General features: G+C 53.8%; 3 non-coding genes across 3 annotated transcripts; all 3 read right to left on the bottom strand.

Moving 5' to 3' along the window:
• Positions 1-11852: 11852 nt before the first annotated feature.
• LOC120394740 lies at positions 11853-12044 on the bottom strand. The gene has a single exon (XR_005592397.1). It is a non-coding gene; the product is annotated as a U2 spliceosomal RNA (small nuclear RNA).
• Positions 12045-12814: 770 nt separating this feature from the next.
• On the bottom strand, positions 12815-13008 carry LOC120394742. Its single transcript, XR_005592399.1, has one exon. It is a non-coding gene; the product is annotated as a U2 spliceosomal RNA (small nuclear RNA).
• A 2316-nt stretch (positions 13009-15324) lies between these two features.
• Positions 15325-15510, bottom strand: LOC120394741. Its single transcript, XR_005592398.1, has one exon. It is a non-coding gene; the product is annotated as a U2 spliceosomal RNA (small nuclear RNA).
• Positions 15511-16090: the final 580 nt, after the last annotated feature.

The raw sequence follows: 16090 nt of genomic DNA, 5'->3' as shown, positions 1-16090 counted from the left end.
CTTTGTCAGCACTCAGGACTCTGAATCCTGCAATCTGAGTTCAGATCTCAGTAGGACCTTGTGTTGGTTTGTGGTAAAGCCCTGGAGCTCACAGTGCTCAACTTCCCTGTCTCCTGTTGTACAAGAACAAGTCTTTCCCATCCTGTTGGGTGACTCAGGTCTCTGGGTGGGACGGCTGCAGTGGGTCAGGGCTCTAGAACTGGCTACTGACACCTGAGAGTTGGGATTCTCATGGCTTCACCTGATGCCCACAAGTTTGGCACTTGCTACTGTGCTTTTCCTCTGCCCACATGGCGCTGAAGGAAGGAGTGTCAGGCCAGGCTTCATAGTCAGGGCTAGGCAGGAGGGTGGCAGAGTCCCAGGCTGGAGCCCAGCACCTCCTCCTCTGGGCACCTAGAGCAGAGGCGGCTGGTGCTGACAGCTCCAAGGGAAGGCTTAAAAGCTACAGAGCAACTGAGGGTGGGGCAAGAGCAGGACCATGCCTATATGTGGCCTTCAGACAGCCACAAAGACACCTGGCCAGGCTGCTCCCTGCCATGCCAAACCCCCACTGAAGGCCACCCACAGACCAACATGCAGGGCGGCTGCTGATGCTCTGTGGCCAACATCAGAAGAGGGTAGGAAAGCAGGGCCAGCCCACTGGTGGGGCCTCTGACCGTTCCCACTCATGGTGCTGACTTTGGCAGTGAAGCCGCCCAGTTTCTTTGGCAAGTCAGGAAGGGCAAAGGCGAGACTGGAAGCACCTGGGGCTCATGCCCCAGCCTTTGTGACACCCATCCCCCAACTCCTTCCCGGGGCTCTAGCTGAAGCCAGAGCATTGGCCTGAGCGGCCAAGAAGAGGTTCCAGCTGTGAAGAAAGCAGGACTTGCAGCACAAAGTGAGCACAACCACGAGGGGACTCAAATCCTGAATCATCCGATCCACAGGGAGATGCCTTATCCTTTAGGCCACATGATGAGGGGATCTAAACACTTCTTTGGAAAAGCCGGACACTGTGTTTCTCAGGTCATCTGCTGAGGGGGGCCGAGACTCTTTGGGCACAAGAAGTCGAGTTTCCAGCGAGACACCAGACTTAATTCTCTGGAGCCAGGTGCAGGGCTTTGGCAGGGAGGCTCAGGCATGGGGGATTGGGGTGCAGCGGACGGACCGGCTGTCTAGGTGCGGAGATTTAGTCGCACTGAGGCACAGGAGGGAAGAGGAGGAGGAATCCTGCTGACAGGCAGTGGCTGTGCAGAAAAAGAGGAGGGGTTCCTGGGACTTTTTTTGCCTCTCTTTTGCCTGCCTGCTCGCTCTTGTGGTGAACGGTGAAGATGTTTTTCAACACGCCCAGGTAGCTCAGTTGCTGGAGCATCAGGCTCTTAATCTGAGGGCCTGGGGTTGAAGCCCCTGTCTAGGTACCCAGCTTTTAAGTTGCCTTGTGTGCCAGGAGCCAAACTCTGTTCACAGCCACACAGGGATTCCCAGAAGCTGTGGCCATTTCCTGGAAAGGTTCCTTTCCTCAGCAATCAGGAGAGAGGCCACATCCACAGGAGCAGGTGCAGATAGCGCAGTCTCTGGCTGCCAGGAAGTGCTGTGGGGCCAGGTGCTGAGAAAGCCCAGAGGGGGAGCAGCAGAAATGGGGGAAGGGAGAGAGAAGCAATGACAACAGAGTACAAGTGTAAAGGGGGCATCTGGTCTGGCTATTGTGGCAAACTTCCTGGTTTATACACGACCCTGGTGGAATTGGCCAGGAAGGACCTGAGTCCCCACCCCCTTACCCAGAGGCTGCCTGACCTCGAGGACTGTTAGGATACAGAGATTCAGGCCTGTCTGCAGAGGCCTGTACTTTAAGAATTTAGGTGTATTTTTATCACTTAGCTAGTTATAAAGATATAAAAGAGAATAAAAATCACTGTCTGTCTGTGTAATGGCCTTCTCTTACTGTGACAGTCTGAGGCCTGGTTCTTCGGCTAAGCAGCAAAGGCAGCCATAAGCTGGGAAGTGTCTGGTCACATTCACACATTCCCAACTAGTCACATTGAAATAAGGTGCTATTGGGCTGTGAGGAATACAATCCTGTCCTGATATTCCATCACCTCCAGAGAAAGGGAAACTTAGTTTGGTAGCATCCTGTCTGGCAAGAACTCACTTATCAATAGACACAGCTGGAAAACCCTTATGTCTGTATAGATGTAGTTGTGAAATCCTCCCTTCTGTATTGTTTTGTATGTTTATTTGCATGGTCTCTGTCTGGTTCTGTGATTGTTTCTGTCTGCTGTATAATTAATTTTGCTGGGTGTGACCAGTGAAGGAGGTGGAATATAACCATGTTACAGTATATCAGGACTGGTTAGTCTTGAGAAGGAGTGAGGGTCGCTGGCAGTGTGGCGGTCGGGGCCATGTGGTGAGTGCCCGCTGAGCGCTGGCCGCCCCCTTCTCTCTCCCCCTCCTCCTTCCCCCGCCCCACTAGACCGGGCGCGCACTCTGCAGCACAGGGAGTCCACTGGTTCTGGGCGCCCTGTAGGGTTTTTTTTTGTTTTTCCCCTGCTTTGCCAGCTGCACCGTTGTTTTTCCCCCCACCACCCTGCTTTGCTGCTCCAGCCCCACCGTTTTTGTGTTGTCCCCCGCCCCCCACTTTGCTGCTCCAGCTGTGCCGTGTCCCTCCCCTCCAGCTTTGCTGCTCCAGCCCCACCATTTTTGTGTTGTCCCCTGCCACTTTGCCACTCCAGCCACATCGTGTCCCCCCCAGCTTTGCCACTTCAGCCGCGCCGTATCCCCCCACACACCCCCGCTTTGCTGCCAAACATGCACCTTTGTATGCAACTGCTGAGTCAGTTGTGAACCTTGCTACCATTATCATTATCCCTTTGAAATAATGATGGTGATGGACACTTGGCTGTATATCCCAGTGTGTCATGGATGTCTACAGGCTGCATTAGCCAATCCAACCATTTGGCACTTACAGATGGGCACCTCTGTATTGTGCCTGAGTCTTGTACAGCTATGAATGGCTGGTAGATGCCGATATTTTCCCGTCTTTTTAACCAGCTCTAATACCAGGCCAGGCCAGGGCTGGGAAGAGAGAGAGAGAGCAGCAGGTTTCCCCTATTGTGGCCGTCTCGCTTTTTCTTGACTAGCTTCACCTCTGCACCAAGTTGTACTTTTCCTATGTGAGCCTGGCTAGCTCAGTTGGCAGAGTATCAGGCTTTTAATCTGAGGGTCCAGGGTTCAAGTCCCTGGTCAGATGAAAACTTCTCACTGTGATAATAAAAGCCTGTCTTTCTGGAGTCTTGCTCAGTGTTACTCTTTCTCTCCAGGATTTTGCCTTTCCTAAGAAGGGCCTTTGGGGGGGGTTGAAGAAGCAACTCCTTGACATCCCCTCTGTCCTTGCAGGCTGGAGGAATAAAGTCCTCTGGGCATATAGCATGTTCCTCCTGCACACACAAACACACAGAATATTCATAAGGAATTAGAATTAGAATCCACCACTTTCCTTGGGAGCTTGTTCCTGTCGTGAATCATCCTCGCTGTTGAATATTTGTGCCTTAGATGTAATATATGAATTTGTCTCTTTTCACCTTCCAGCCATTGGGTCTTGTTATGCCTTTCTCTTCTCGATTAAAGAGCCCTTTAATACCCCATCTTTTCTCTCCATTAAGGCCATTCAACACTTCAGTGAAATCACCTTTCAATCTTCTTTTGATAAGCTAAACAGGTTGAGCTCGTTCAATAGCAAAGAGCCACCAAATGTTCTGAGGGCTGGAGAAAATGTCTTCTAGGGAAAGTGGTGGATTCTCCATCTCTTGATATCATTTAATGAAGACTAGATGCCTTTCTGGAATGTGTTTGCCCAAAAGTAGCTATTGTGTCATACAGGAGGCCTGTAATATGCAGGGGGTCAAATAAGATGCTCTAATGGTCTCTTCTGGCCATAAAGTTGACTAATTTCTGAAAAACTGAGTGTAGCATTGGGAGCAGCGTCTGATGTTTTCCTGTCTAGCCGGCTTGCTGCCTAGAACGAACGCTCCTTGAGTGGGGTGATCCACAGGGAGTAGCTCAAACCTCCACAGTGCCTGGCCAGGGGCAGGACATTAGCACAGCAAGAGAGGGGTGTGGCAGTGACATCACAAAGGCCTTTTGCAGGACCTCAGACTATTGGTCAGAGGTGGTGGGGAGGTGGTGACCTCACAGAGAGATGCTGACATCAGCCAGGCAGGACAGGGGCGAGGGGCCAGGGAAACCTCAGAGACCCCTGTGGCTTTGCTTCAGCAAGTCTCCTTCTCCAGGTCTCTCTTTGAGGACTGAGAGAGTATTCGGGTTCAGGCACGTGAGCGCCAGGAGGAACCTCTTTCGAGTTTTCTCCTTCCCTTTAGTGATTTTACTAGAAAACAGCCGTCCCTGTTCAGAAGGTAAGAGCCTCCTCGAGGGAAGTGGTGTCATGGGCATGTCACAGTTCGGATGCCAGTGGTCCCCCTACACTGTCAGGAAGTTCCCACCACCCTGCTCTGTGTTCGCAGTGTGGGAGAGAGCAGCATTCACGTCAGTGATTTGCTCCTGGCTGCCGGAGCAGAGCAGCACGCTCAGCTTTCAGAACTTCCCAGAGCAATGAAAGGAGGGGCCTGTGGCTCTGTAACAGGAATGCAGGGCAGGCGAGTTCACAGCAGGCATTGTGGGATACTGGAGAAGGCGAGTTGTGGTGGTATAATGAACAGCAGAATTTAGTCTGTTACTTTCAGTTTGCTGCAAAAAGCTCTAGACCTCTCATCGAAGTCATTTTATTTTGTCAGCAAAACAGGGCAGTTTTGTCGCCAGACGTGGCATTGCAGTGTGTGCACCAGCCACAAGCTGCCAACCGAGAGAGCGTTGTGTGTTTTTCACACACCTGAGCAATATAATTCTGCTGAAACAACTTTGTAGTGCAGACCTGGCCAAAGATTCACTCACACACAACTTGTAAGGGAAATGTCACCTGCTCCTCTGCTTTGAGAATCCAAAGACAAGCAAAGCTTGTCAGGCCCTGGTAGCAATGGCAGAGAGTCAGGTGTGGGCAGACAGTGTGTTTTAGTCTCTTACAGATACCATGGCTTAGCTGGCTAAAGCACCTGTTTCGTAAATAGTAGATCCTGCGTTCAACTCCCAGTGGTGCCTGGTTGTTGGGGCACCTGCTATTGGCTACTGTCAGAAGACAAGATTCAGAGCTAGATGGACCTTTGGTCTAGCCCAGTGTGGTTTTCCTTATGGTTTAAATAACACTCACAGGCACTGATAATAGAGTTACTGAGCATTTGGGAGTTAAGAGCTGATAGGTCAGTGGTCCAATCCCCACACAGATGACACCCTCCCTCTGGGACAGGGGCAGGTCTGAGCTCTCACCCAAATGCTCATTGTGGCTGCTAGAATCTGTGGGCAGCTCATTTAGTTGACGTCAAAGGTTGAGTCCTGCTTTGTGCACCGTGTGTGAGAATGAAAATCCTAAACTGCCATTTGAAATAACGAATGCAGCAGGACGTGTTATTGTCCCTGCCCCAAGCAGACAGACCAATGGAGAAATGCCATCGAGTCCAAGGTAATACTCCCCTGCCATTTTACCTTTTTTGCTTGCTAAACTCCTTCTTATCTGCCCGGCCCAGGCTGTCCTCTGCCTCAGCTGCTGCTCCCGGCCTGCTCTAGAGTCAAACATGCAGGGCCCCCAGGGGAACAGAGGCTGGGACAGGGCAGCAGCCTGGGCTGGGCTGGGAAGATGCTGGGAGTTCTCGTTCCCTGAGAACTGGCCCGGCTCCCTTCTCAACAGCAAACAAATCAATACCACGTCCCCTCCCCAGAAAAACCAGCCTGGAGCCAAGGGCAGCAGGGGACGATTCCCTCCAGTTCCCACCGAGGCAGGAGAGAAGCCAGGGTGTTTCTAGCAGAGCTTATGGAACTGACATGGGGAAACCAGCCTTTAATAACAGGCAGTTCCAGTTTAAGCTCAGTGTTTTTAACAATTTCTACAACATTAAATAACCCTTCAGTCCTAGTGTCACCATCCATAAAATTGCGTCAGCCTTATATGTTCCCAAGTGCACAACTAAACATCTCTTCAAATCCAAGGGAGTGGAGATCAGTCAGTGTTCAGAGTCATCCCACATAAAAGAACCATGTTGTGGTACATACTGGCTCCATCATGTGGCTATCGCCTTTCCCTCCTCTCTGTTAAAAGTTTTGGTATTTTGCACAGAAACTTTCTTCCCTCAGGAGAGACCTGGGATCCAGGGCTACCAGCCAGACAAATACCTTTAAGAGGAGGCGTAACCTTTCAAAAAATGATCTCCCTTCTTCAATTCAGTGACAGCCTGAAATGCTACTTATCCCAGCAGAACCAGAGGATTGAAAGCAGCTACATCAAACCCCTGTGTAGCTAGCAGGAATGAACACAAATGCTCCCTTGTATCTGAAGTGATGTTTAGTTTTACCCTTTGTTAACTAGAAGACTAAAGGGAAAGGCAGTGGTGGTGTCACATATAAAGAGTGAAACACGAGACAATCGTCATAGTTATGCCTATAGTGACTGCAAAATCTTTCTATATTCTCCTTATTATCATCAGTGTATTATTTTCTCTGGCATCTAGACATTAACTAGACCTTGACCAAGAAATTTGGATCTTGATAAAATAATCCACTATCCCTCGTTAAGATAATGGACTTGATACCCACTCAGGTGTCTCCACGCAGGTTCAAGTACTAACAACAGTGACTGCCTTTTAGCCATAGCTTTTAATCAGGGCAATAAATTGATACAAATTCCTGTTAAATAATTTCTCAGCCAGAGTCCTTCACCCACATTCCTTAGGGCACTGGGCCACATGTGGACGTTTCATTTCCCGTCTCAATTTCACACAGAGACACAATTTCATTTGCAGAGATCCATGAACAGCAAAACCTCCCTGTGTCTCTGGTCTGAGCCAGGGCATTTGATTCCAGTGAACCCTTCTCTCCTGCAATGGCAATGGTCAGAGAGAGGGGACGTGGCCACCTGCATCCCTGCCAGGGAGATATTGGCTCCGCTCTTTCTTTCTGCTGCTGTTGTTAGTCCATGAAACATCAGGGATGGAATGCAAGGCTGAGTTCATGCACCAGCCCCCTGAAACATTTCAGTGCCCCAGAGAGATCCTGACCCCTGGTATTGGAATGATAGGGTGGAGATTGGAATAGGAAAGGGACTGTCTGAATTGTCAGTGTGGGGAATGAACAACAACCTATAGCAATGTTGTTAGCCACAAACACACTAATCATGCTACAGCTGGAAGGGAAATGGGCAAGAACTCTTGCTGTTCAGCCATGGACACACTTACACTAATGTACAACCGTGAGTGTGCTGGGGGAGCTGATCTGAGCAATTTGAAGTGACAATTTTGTGAGAACAGAATCATGGTGTAGTGCAGCAGCTGTACAACAAGTAGTTGTGGCTGAGTGGAGTAGACAGTTGCTTCAGTGAGGGGAGGGGTTTTCCATTCCTGTGATAGCTGCATTGGCAGAACAATCTTTCCTTTCATTTAGCACTATCTAACCACGGCTTAGGTCAGTTTAATTATACTGGTTCTGGGGTTTTTCACACCCTGAAAGACGTACTTGTTAGAGGGTTTATCCCATCATCCTCCCATTCCCTGGTCCTTCTCACGTGACCAGAGAGCAGCAATACACGAAGCTCAAAGGTGCAAACAATTCAATGTTTATTGGGGTAAACTTCCAGCAATCAATGATTCCAATTTCCTTCCTCAGTATCCCCCTTCCCAGCTCTGACACCACAGAGGCTTGCCTATGTCCCTGTTCCCGTTCCCTCTTCCTATTCCCTCCCTTAGCAAAACATAATTCTAATTCTCCTACCCCCTTTCTCATTCCCATTCCCAGTCCCCCCCTTACTTCCTGACTGACTGCAGACTATATAGTAAAACTTGAGTTCTGCTTAGCTATACCCTAACCACTCATTTTACTGAAATGTAACTAACCAATCCTAACATACTGTAACATGATTATCTAACCATTTATACCCTACCCAGGGGCGGCTCTACAAAGTAGGCTGCCCCAAGCAGCCGGAGCGCTGCGCCGCTCTTCCCAGTCCCGCGGCGGGTCCCCTCTTCCCGCGGCTCCGGCATCCTGGGAGGGCGGCATTTGCTCGTGGAGCTCCCGCCGGCATGCCTGCGGCAGGTCCACCGGAGCCCGGACGAGCGGACCTGCCGCAGTCATGCCTGCGGAGCTCAACCGAGCCGCGGGAAGAGGGGACCCGCCGCAGGCATGACTGCGGCAGGTCCGCTAGTCCCGGGCTCCGGTGGACCTGCCGCAGGCATGCCGGCGGGAGCTCCACCGGAGCCAAATGACGCCCTCCCCAGGATGCCGCCCCAAGCGGGCGCTTGGCCCGCTGGTGCCTAGAGCCGCCCCTGACCCTACCACCTTAATTGGTTTACACCCAACAATTTAATTATACAGCAGATAGAAACAATCACAGAACCAGACAGAGATTATACAGACTAGCAATAGGAAAGTGGGGACTACAGTGATAGAACAACAAAGAAATGAGGATTTCACACCCCAGCTATTGACCAGTGAGTTGTTCCTAGACAGGATGCTATCCTGGTAGAGGTTGTGGGTGCTGGTTGCTTAACTTTCTGGGGAGTGGCGGCGCCTGGGGCTCCCGACAGGAGTCTCCCGACAGGCCGGGCGGCAGTTGCCCAGGCACTTCGCGAGGCCCTCCGGCCGCTCAGGAAGCGGCAGCCAGGGCAGGGGGCAGGGATCCCCGGCCAGAGGGGCGGCAGCAGGAACCTGCGGCAGAGCCCCTCGTGCAGCAGCTGGGGCGTGGGGCAGGTATCCCTTGGCTGCTCCGGCCAGAGCATATAGCGGGGCTCCCCAGGCTGTGCAGGTGGCTGGGGCGTGGGGCAGGGATCCCCGGCGGCTCAGCCGTTAGCGGCTGGAGCACGTAGCCGGTCACCCCAGGCTGCCAGGGCGGCGGCGGTAACCGGGACGAGGGGCGGCAGTCCCCCAGCGGCTCGGGCAGCGGCCACTGGGGCGCGGAACAGGAGTCCCTGGGCAGCCCAAGCAGGGGCGGCAGCTGGGGCTCGGTGCCGGGACAGGGGTCCCCCGGTGGCACGAGCAGCGGCAGCATGCTGCGGGGCTCCTCGGCCGCCCAGGCGGCGGTATCCGGGGCGTGGGGACGGGATCCCCCGGCGGCTCGGGCAGCGGCCGCCGGGGCGTGGGGCAGGAGTCTCCGGGCAGCGGCGGCGGAGACACGCCGCGGCTCCTCGCGCCGCACAGGCGGCGGCATCCGGGGCGCGGGGCCGGGATCGCCCAGCGGCTCAGGCACCGGCCGCTGGGGCGCGGGGCAGGAATCCCCAGGCAGCTCGAGCTGCAGTGGCGGGAGCGCGCCGCGGGACCCCCCGGGGAGCGGCAAACGGGCCGCGGGCCGGGAGTCCCCCAGCGGCCCAGGCAGCGGCAGCGGGAGCACGCCGCAGGGCTCCCGGACTGCCCGGGCGGCGGCATCCGGGGCGCGGGGCTGGGGTCCCCGGGCGGCTCCGGCAGCGGCCGCCGGGGCGTTGGGCGGGATCCCGGGCAGCGGCGGCGGAGGCGCGCCGAGGGGTTCCCGGGATTGGCGGTCGGGCCGCGGGGCAGGAGGCCCGACGGCCCCAGCGGCGGCGGCGCGAGGGCGCCGCGGCCCCGGGAGCGGCGGCAACGGCGGGCGTGCCGGGAGTCCCCGGCGGCTCAGGCAGCGGCAGCTGGGGCGCGGGCTGGGGTCCCCGGGCGGCTCGGGCAGCGGCCGCCGGGGCGAGGGGCTGGGCTCCCCGGCCGGCTCGGGCAGCGGGCGCCTGGGGGCCGAGCAGGAGCCCCCGAGCAGGGGCAGCGGAGGCTCGCCGAGGGGATCCCAGGGCCGATCTGGCGGCGTCCGCCGGGTCCCGGGGCTGAGATCCCGGGCAGCGGCGGCGGAGGCACGCCATGGGGCCCCGGGCCGATCAGGTGGCGGCAGCCGGGGCGTGGGGCTGAGATCCCGGGGCAGCGGCAGCGGAGGTACGCCATGGGGCTCCCCGGGCTGATCAGGCAGCCACCGGGGCACGGGAGAGGAGTCCCCCAGCAAATCGGGATCAGCGATCGGGCCGCGCGGCAGCCGGGGCAGGCTGGGATCCCCGGGCAGCAGCAGCTGGGACGCGGGGCTTGGGGCAGGGACTCTTCCGCGCAGGGCCGCCCAGAGAATTCCGGGGGCCCGGGGTCTTCGGCGGCGGGGGGCCCCCGCTCAGGGGCGGCCCTTTCCCTGGGGGGCGGCATTTGGCTCCGGTTGAGCTCCCGCCGGCATGCCGGCGGCAGGTCGACCGGAGCCCGGGAAGAGCGGACCTGCCGCAGTCATGCCTGCGGGAGCTCAACCGGAGCCGCGGGGGCCCCTGCGGGACGCGGGGCCTGGGGGAAATTGCCCCTCTTGCCCCCCCCTCTGGGCGGCCCTGCTTCCGCGTCTCAGGCAGTGGCCGGAGCCCGCGGTGGGGCTACTCAGGCAGCCCCTGCAGCAGCAGTGCAGTGCAGGTAGCTCCTGATAGCGGGGCTGTGGGGGGGTCCCCGCGAGGGCCGGGGCTGGGGTGCAGTGGGGCACTTACCCATGGGGAGTAGTGGTTGGTTAGTGGGCGTCTCCTCCTGCAGTTGAGGCGGGCGGGAACGGGCTCCAGCTGGTGCTAGCGATGGTGAGGCTGTAGGTTCCTCCTGCGGTGGGGGGTGGCGCTCGGCAGTCAGGTCAGCTCCTTGCAGCTGCTGGTCATCAGGGAGAGGTTTCTCGGGCTGTGGGTGTTGCTGAGTATCCAGGAGTTTGTCTGGCGGCAGGTGGATAGCAGGGCGGTCCACTGGTAACTGGGGAGCATGACGCCTGCTCCCCCGTGTGGGGGGGTCTTGCTCTGTCGGTCTTGGGATACGGGAGCTGATTGCTGTAGCACCTCGGTCTCCAGACTTCCTGGCTCGGCATGTCCCTGGGACCCTAGGGGCTACTATAGTCGGGAGCCTGTGCAGGGCAGCAGAGTGCTCCTGGACAGGGGGTGGCTCCCTGGGCTGTGGTTTAGGAGCCCCAGGGTCTGTCTTATGGGACATTATTAGGTCCTCAGTATGTATCTCATAATAAAAGAGATTAAACTGATAAGAACAGATTTAAATTTTATTAGAGAATATTTAAAATAAACGATACAAAGTGTTTGATGCGTCAGTTATTGTGTCATTGGGGGTTACATACAGATTGTGGGGGGATGTTGACATTTTGGTGTTAGGCAGCACATACATATACATAGTCTGTCATGTCCCCAATGCGGGGTATACGGTGGGTCAGTTCAAGGTACAGCAAGTAAGCGGTGAGGGTACATCACTCATACAAACAGGTTACAGATAGTCATGGGCACGAATAAGCAGGCTGAGTAATGGGGTTGGGACAACCCTCACATGGTGGAGTATGGTTTGGTGGGTTCATGGCTTAGGGGATAGAGTCCAACGGGGGGGTCCACAGGTTCCGTCCCCCCTGTGGGTGCACAGAGTCACGTCCGCTCACTCCTGGTACTGGTGGTGGCCGGTGACATGCTCCGTGTAAATGTCTCTGGACCAGCGGATAGTGTCCGAGACCATTAAGCGTCTCATGAGCTGCGCTTAGCTCAAATAGCCGAGAAGCGATGCTCGGGCTTTGCGGCACGCGCACACCCCCTGCCCCCACCGCTTTCTACCTCGCCGGGGTGAGCACTCAGCCACGCACATGGCAAAGTTAAGGTCTGTCGCACTTGACCTGAGCTCAACTACACTTGATCTTAGCTCCAAGGAGCCGAGAAGCACAGAGCTTTACAGAGCATAAAGAATTTTGATCTGTTTTTTTTAAACCAGTATGTTCTCCCTGGGGGAGGTGCACCGTGCCCAGAAGTACTGCAATACCAGGCTGATGCGTGGAGCGGATGGAGCAAGCTCTTATTCCAACTCCCTGTTCCAAAAATCAATTTAACATACAGTCCTCAAATAAAGGACATATCAGATATTAAACTGATAAGAACAGATACTACGCTTGATCTTAGCTCAAAGAGCCGAGAAGCGATGCTCGGGCTTTGCGGCACGCGCACACCCCCTGCCCCCACCGCTTTCTACCTCGCCGGGGCGAGCACTCAGCCACGCAACGAACACCGTAGCGAGGTAACTCTCAGTGAGGCTCACTTCCCTAAAATGACTCCAGTGGAAGAATTCAAAGCAAGAACCCTTGACACACAATTCTGTTAAAGAAAAAAAGAGACAGTTCCCTGTACGCTCCTCCTTTCCACAAAAACCCACCCACTGACCTGCTGCCCCCGAGCCGCTCGCGCACCGCCCCCCCCCCGACACTTTTTTTTTCTTTAATTATTTTCCTTGAGTCACGCTAGGAATGTGACTCAAAGGGCCACAACCTTCCTCCTCTTCTGCTCCTATGAAGTAGCCCTCGTCTGGGCAAAACATTTACAGAGACTGTTTCCTAGGTTAAGAGGGTGGCATTTTCCCAATGGGAAAAGGGATGGAAATTTTCTCTTCTGTGGGGAGACGAGGGAAAGAACGAGCCAAACCATGCCATTAATTCTGGAAGGTATACTAAAGAGAGCAGTTTAAGAACCTACACAGAATAGACTAAGAAAGCAGCTGTTTAACTGACCTACAAACAACGACAAAGTAAAATCTGCAAGAGCAGCCTTTCAACTCAGAGGCTTAATCATAAGATGTAACTAATAACTGATGAAAGAGTCACAGATGACTCGAAACCATACTCTTAGTACAAACCAAATGGTAACACAGACAACACGACTTTTCTTCGCTGCTCTTCAACCACGATATTCTCCCCATAGGGAGGCCCACCGTTCCTGGAGGTTCAGTGCCGCAATAACGGGGCGCTGTGTGCAGTGGATGGAGGAAGCTGCTATTCCGTCTCCCTATTCCAAAAAATCAGTGTAATAGCTAGTCCTGAGATAGAGGAAGTATCAGTTATTAAAGTGATAAGAACAGATTTAAAACTGTGATTCCAGCGAATGTTAAAATGATCTAAACTACAGGTTAATAAAAGTATTTCTAGTCCTCTGCACAGAACGCTTAAATTATCCCCAAATCGCAAGTTTGGGTTTAAAAAGTCATAAAAGGCACATCATCCAGTATCTGACACTTGGTGAAATCTCAGTCTAGAACGTACAACCATTTTGGGGGTTGTGCCCTGCTTCTCAACAGTCTGCCCTGAGGTTGCCACTCACAGTCACGAGCTACTCCAGACGGCTCAAACCCCTCCCTCTCATGGATCAGTAACTGGTTAGCAGATAGGAAAGAAAGGGTAGGAATCAAGAGTCAGTTTTTACAACTGAAAGGGGTAAATAGCAGGCTTCCAAAGTATGAGACGAGACTACAGACATTAGGGCTTGTCAGCTTAGACAAGAGATGACTAAGATCCCTATAGGATACAGCACCGGTTCTCAACCAGGCGTCTGCCAAAGGAAACCTGGGCTCGACCCACCTCCGCGGGCCACCAAGCCTGCCTGCCTGGTTTGCAGCAGGGGAGGGGCACAACAAAAAATTGCAGCATCACTGCCGAACACAAGAGAGAGCTGTCCCCCTGCCATCATCGGTAAGGGTTGCCTCCCAGCCACAAACAGGCAGCAGCTAGCCAAGGAAACACACACCACCGCTCTGTTCAAGGCGCAAAAGTCCGACCCCCATTCTGCTTTCTTCCCACGACGTGAGATAACAATCTCACAAAACTGGGGCGGAAACGCATAACGGTTACTCTCCAGGAAAAGCTGTGCTTGTGCTTTTGCTTTTCGGGAGCGGGGAAGCAGAGGGAGACAAAAGATTTATACCATCTGAAGAGAAACCAGAACAACCTGCAGAGGCACTGCCAGGGGAAAGGCGCCTTCCGCTCAACTCGGAGTAACTACACCGACAGCCCCAGTAAACCTCTCCCTTTTAGAGGAAATTTAATTGAACCGATTTAAATGCCAAATTGGCTCATGGGAACCGGGGACATTGGGAGCAAAACCAGCCCCTTGAGCAGCGACTGGCTTCGCTGCACGCAATGCACCGTGGGTATGGAAATGAGAGTTCCCCGCCGGCCTCCAGCGCTCAAAGGAGTCTTTTCTCAGGGCTGCGTTCCCCAGCTGGGCGGAGATTGGGATGCGGGGGAGGGGGAAAGCTGCTCTCCTGAGACAGTCCCGCTGACGCCCAGGCGCATGGCGGAGGGAGCCGGGCGGGAAGCCAGAGGGCAATCGGGCCCCCGCTGGGTTAGCAGGCTTAAAACCCAGGAGCCGACGCACACACCTTGCAAAGGAGCAGGAGCCGGGATCGCAAGCAAGTGTCAACGTAGGGGGGAGGGGTAGCTCGGGGGCTTGAGCATTAGCCTGCTAAACCCAGGGTTGCAAGCTCAGCCCCGGAGGGGGGCCCTTTAGTGGGGGATCAGTCCTGCAGTGAGCAGCAGGTTGAACCTCCTGGCAGCCTCTGATTTTACTAAGATGATGGGTTTTTTTTCATTTGTTTGTTTGTTTGTTTTTAAAAGTGTAGGCCACAGAGTTTAGGCGTAGAAGTTTCTGGTGGTCAGGGAATAACGTACAGATTGTCGAGGGGGTGCAAAATTCAGTTTAAGATCAGGTGGCATAAGGAATACATCATCTGCCATAGCCCCGATTGGGAGTAAAAGGTTAACGGGTCAACGTACAGACACTGAGATAGGAGGGTAGGTTGTTCATATGACGGCTATGTTCAGGTGTGGAGTATAACGAGTGGATATGATGATGGGGCTGGGTTGACCCTCATTTGGTGAGATTTAATGTTCAGTGAGTTTACGGTTCGAGTTCATACGGTCCAACGGAAAACGTCTCTCGGTCATTGAGATTGTATCTGCCAGCCGGGGTGCAACCCGGCATTGTACCTGCTGCTTGGTCTGCCTCTGCTACAAAGTAGCTCACCTGAGATCCTCGGGGTTCGGTGAGCTGCAGCTAACCTGACCTGATGCACGGGAGCAGCTTTAAACAGCGCCGTCTCTGCCTGTGCGTGCAAACAAAACAACCAACCAACCAACCAACCATCTCCCCAACAGCCCGGAAAGCCTTCATCCCTCATACTAACGGTTGAAAAGACTCGCCGCAGAAAAAAAGGATCCCAGCTCCTTAAACAATCCTCTAGCAAGACAAAGAACCTCACATATCTATCGACAGCCTCACAAAACATTAGACCCCAAGAAAACATAACAATATTTTATTGTAAAGAAGACAAGGGTTTCCAATCTGTTTTCAACAACTCGAACAAATCTGCTCTAAAGGGGCATCATTACAGTAAAATTCTTTCTGCTTTTCTAACCAGAAGATTCTCCCCAGAAGGAGAGGCACCACCGGTCCTGGAGGCACTGCAATACCAGGTCAATGCATGGGGTGGACAGAGCAAGCTCCTATTCCAGCCCCCTGTTTCAAAAATCAGTTTAATATACAGTCCTCAAATAAAGGACATATCAGATATTCAACTGATAAGAACAGATTTAAAGTTTATTAGAGAATATTTGAAAATGAACGATACAAAGTGTTTGAAGCATCAGTTATCGTGTCATTGGTGGTAACATACAGGTTGTAGGGGGATATTAGCATTTTGGTATTGGACAGCATAGATTTAAATGTTTATTAGAAAATGTTTAAGAATAGATGATACAGAGAGTTTGTAACATCAGTTACTGGTCATCAGGGGTGACATACAGAGTATAGGGGGATGCTAGTACTTTGGTATTGGACAGCACATAACTTATACAGTGTGCAATGTCCCCAATGTGGGGTATACTGTGGGTGAGTTCAAGATACAGTCAGCAAGCAGTGAGGGTACATCACGCATACAACAGTTAAAGACAGTCGTAGGTATAAATAAGCAAGCCAGGTAATGGGGCTAGAATGACCCTCACATGGCAAAGTTAAGGTCTGTCGCACTCGATCTGAGCACTACACCCCATCTGAGCTCAAAGAGCTGAGCACGCAAGAGCGGCGGCCCGGGCGGGCAGGGGGAGGGGCCCGAGCGGAGGGGCGGAGCCGTGTGAGCAGGTATGCAGATCTGTGTGTGAGCAGAGAATCGTGGGAGCGGACGCAGGCTGCCAGGCAGGGCCCGA

The sequence above is a fragment of the Mauremys reevesii genome, unplaced genomic scaffold (genome assembly GCF_016161935.1).
Source record: "Mauremys reevesii isolate NIE-2019 unplaced genomic scaffold, ASM1616193v1 Contig77, whole genome shotgun sequence".
Lineage (NCBI taxonomy): Eukaryota > Metazoa > Chordata > Testudines > Geoemydidae > Mauremys > Mauremys reevesii.
This window is presented reverse-complemented; position numbering and strand designations above follow the sequence as displayed.